Genomic DNA, 4,089 nt, shown 5'->3' with positions numbered 1-4,089 from the left:
AATTAAGGTTTAGTTAATTGTGATTATTTAATTATAATTGATTTATAATTAATTAAATCTTGTTTATTGCATAGTAATTAAACCGTTAGTCCGATTTAAGTGAAACGAAGACCCTTAGACTTAGAAAAATGACCCAATTCCATTTAAAATAATTATAAATTATAATTTCTTTTGGAAGTGAGTCGGCTTGTGGTGATTAATTATTATAGGCCCTATTAGGGGTGGAATCGAGTCAAATAAATCCTGAAAAATTAGGAATCGAACTAGATAGTATTAGTTAATGCGAGTATAAGCCTAGTATCGATTCTAAAAATAATTATGAGTCTAAAATCAATTATGTGCCTTATGTGCTATGTGCTTTACGTGATTATGTGAACTTTATGTGTTATATAATTATATGCGAGTTAGATAGAATCGAATGGGTAGACTATTAGGGTTACGTGGTATCAATTCGAGATACGCATATGAGATAAGTTATCTAAACGAATTTCTTTCCATGATAGATTCAGTACCGACAAGGCGAATCAAGAAAGAGACAGAAAGCAGTGAATCATACGAGGTGAAGTGCACACCAGGCAAGTTTTTCCCCTATTCTAAGTTCAGAATTATGAAATATATCCAACTTTACATATCAACACTACAACATATATGGCCTCTCCCAACACTTTTTTTGGTGTTACAAGCAAAAATGTTATCTTACATCCCCAAAATTGATCTAAGCTAACATATTTTTTTAGCGTTGCAGTAGAGATTAGAAAATATTATCATAGACAGGAATAAAATACTATTGTAACATATAAAAAATATTAGCATTGATTTTAAAAAATGTGTTATCATAGAACTAAAATTTTAGGTGGTTCTTTTTCTACCTTGAACATCATTTAGGCGCTTCTTTTTTGGACCAAAATTCTGGGCGGCCCAAAAGTAACTAAAAACCCCCGCTCATTTATTTTGTCCAAAACACGCTGTTTGTTCAGTTATTTATCATAAAACACATCTCAAAAACACACACAAACATATCTCACTCTCTCACATATTAAAATGCACAATTGCAAGATGAATTAGGGTTCAGAGCTGAGCTTCTCAGTTGGGTTATCGTTGTTATGTTTGATCTGAGCTTCTCAGTTAGCTTGAAGTGAATTAGGGTTCTTAAATTGGGGCTTTTTTCAGCCGGGTTTAGGGTTTGAGGAATTGGGGCTTTATTTTCAGCCGAACTTTTCTCGGTCAACATTTAGTTAGGTGTGCTTTATTTTCTTCTCTTATTTGCTAATAACTAGGGTTTGTATGTTTGTGTTATATCTTTTTATCATCACTGTAAGCATGCATCTTTGTTTCCTTGTGATTTTTCCTGGTCGGGTTTGTATGTTTGTATGTATTTTATGATTCGGATTATTAGTTTGTACATAGAAAAAGAATTATGTACGTCTTCAGTTAATCTTGTGCGTCTTACCAGAGAAAAAGAATTCTGCTATATATGGTATGTTCTAAACTTTCATTTTTCTGGTCAATATTATCTACTTGTTGGTATTTGATTTTTAATATGATTTTATGTGCTCAAGGACATGAAAGAGGAAATGTTTGTTTGATTCTGGAATTGCCACACAATGTGTTTCTCCACCAATCAATTTTAATAACCAGTACCTCACAAATGTTCTTCTGAAAATTAATTCCAAGGTAATTTTATTTTTCCAATGTCAGGCAGTAGTCTTGTCAAGTAAAAGGAGTCTTTATTACCTCGTATCATAGCTCAAATTAACACCTAAGAGTTTTTTATACCTCCCCCAATTCCTTTTTAGCTCGGGGGTAGTAATTCTTTGCTAGCGTTGAGGCTGCTGCTTGTATACCCGTGATAAAGAACACCCCAACAATGATATTGGGCATTGATATCATTCATGGCTCTGTTGGCCGATTAGATGCCCCATCAATTGCAGCGGTATTGTGCTGTCACTGTATTTGTTAATCTTTAGTTTATACACTCAAATGATGCATGAGATTTTTTATATTTGTTCTCTGATGTTACTTTTAGGTTGTTGGATCGCATACCTGGCCTTTGATTTCAAGATATAGAGCAGATGTCAGAACGTAATCATCTAAAGCTAAGATGATAGAGTCTTTATTCAAACCTTCATCAAATGGGATAGATGATGATGGCATAATGAGGTATGTAATACACATGTGTACTTGTCATGTTTCTATGGCACTGGAAATATATTTATGCTCTATAATGGAATATTTTGAGGTAAAACCCTCGTTTATTTAATAGCTTTGACTTGTAAGATAAATTTTGAAGAATATTTAAGATGGAGATTTAAGTTGAAGAAGTGATCACTGACAAAAATCAAGCATCACATATTGATCTAATGATATTAATTTCTGTGTCAAGGAAGGACAGATTTGTGAGACTATGGATTATGATGCATCAATTCTGTTTTTTTCCACTGAATATACTGCTTATTTCATACATTATAGAAGATTGTATATATTAGTAGTATGATTTGTTCTCTTATGGTGATCAAAAGTAATAATAGTAGTATATTAGTGTAGCAAGGGTCATTGTGAAGGTAATGAGGGAATTCCCGGGCAATATATTTAGTGAAATATTCAGATTAAGAGTTGATTCATGGCAAGCTTGGAGTTTCAGATTACAATAATGCTTTGAAGGTAGTAGTTCAATATATCTTTCATTTAATTTTTCTTTTTGTTCTTTCTACTATTCAGTTGTGACTGGTGCCATTAAACATTTATATATATATATGACATATTAGGTTGGTTATGGCCCTGAGCTTGAATCATATCCTCCATGGCTCCTCTCTCAGGAATATTCATATGCTTTACCGTCTATCCAAGCCTCAGGAACTTTCATATGTTTGGTCAATAAGTATTATGCTTCTCTTTTAAACATATATAAGGTTTTTCATATAAATAGAATTGCTAGAAATGATGTGTTCAAAAAATAGACTATAATGCCCTTCTAGGCGGACTTAACTCTCATAATGAGTCTTTATTCTGGTTTTGGTCGTCCTTTATTGACAATAGTATTTGCAACTATTTCTATTTCAGATGATGGGAGGAGTGGCACATTTGCGTCACTCTTGGATCTTCCTGCCATTGTGTATCTCTTTTAGTTATATGCAAGCAATCAAATTAAATGACGAGTCTGGTAGAAAGTACTGCATTTACTGATATACTTTTTAAGTATGTCCAGTTTTGTTGACAACATTAAGTGAAATCTGTACTTTCAATCATCCTCTGGTATGGTATTACATTAAATACTTAACTTAATGTCTATCACTTTGTAAGTAGTTATATTCTGAACTAATTTTCCCAGCAAGGTTCTGATATGTTTTGTTAATATACCCCATCTTTCACTTTGCTAAATATGGTCACCATGTTGATAAAACACAATGATTTTTTATATAAATCTTTTCATTTGTGTGTTCTCACAACGTAAACTCTTTAATTGTTAAAGGTGTTGAAGGTCATCGAAATTGCTCCCATTCATGTATATAAAGTTATGACATTCTATTCGATGTTTAACAGAGCAAAGGTGGCAGTGTTTCTTAGCTTTTATAGTTTTGTACACCTACAATATTATTCCGTACACTTGTCAGAAGAGTAATAGTTGATGTATTATATATTCAATTGATAAATTATGCAAAAGACAACTAAAATAGCCACTCTGATTGCAGGTGGGAAAGTACCATCTTTTAGTTTGTGGCACAACACCTTGTATGATACGTGGCTCGCGAGATATTGAATCAGCATTACTAAAGCATTTGGGGGTAAAACCCAATGGTGGGTGATATCTTACGTTATCTTTCTTGTAGAGTTGTCCAGAAAAATACAAACACATTCTTTCCAGAGCATATATTTTCTAGTCACTGTGCATAACACATACACATAGAGCATGTAATGTTAGACAAAACCTATTGCTCTAACTGCAAGAACAAGAGTACATAATTGAGCAGTATACTTGATGTCTGTTCATTCACCTTCTTTTCTCCGGAATTGTGATTTTTCTTTGTTCTAAATTCTGAATCAGAAATTTATATGTGAACAAAAGGAAATAACATGTACATTTGAGCTGTA

The 4,089-nt window shown here is 32.8% G+C and overlaps 1 long non-coding RNA gene across 8 annotated transcripts; it reads left to right on the top strand.

The window, feature by feature from the left end:
• The first annotated feature begins 938 nt into the window (after nucleotides 1–938).
• LOC141668377 (uncharacterized) lies at nucleotides 939–4,089 on the top strand. Of its 8 annotated transcripts, none has more exons than XR_012553032.1 (4): nucleotides 939–1,239; nucleotides 1,560–1,674; nucleotides 1,797–1,933; nucleotides 2,027–4,089. It is a non-coding gene; the product is annotated as an uncharacterized LOC141668377 (long non-coding RNA). The 8 variants fall into 8 exon arrangements; XR_012553029.1 differs by having other exon boundaries at nucleotides 940–1,674; nucleotides 2,027–2,878; nucleotides 3,061–4,089; XR_012553027.1 differs by having other exon boundaries at nucleotides 941–1,674; nucleotides 2,027–2,661; nucleotides 2,766–4,089.

This window comes from Apium graveolens, chromosome 6, assembly GCF_009905375.1.
Source record: "Apium graveolens cultivar Ventura chromosome 6, ASM990537v1, whole genome shotgun sequence".
Lineage (NCBI taxonomy): Eukaryota > Viridiplantae > Streptophyta > Magnoliopsida > Apiales > Apiaceae > Apium > Apium graveolens.
This window is presented reverse-complemented; position numbering and strand designations above follow the sequence as displayed.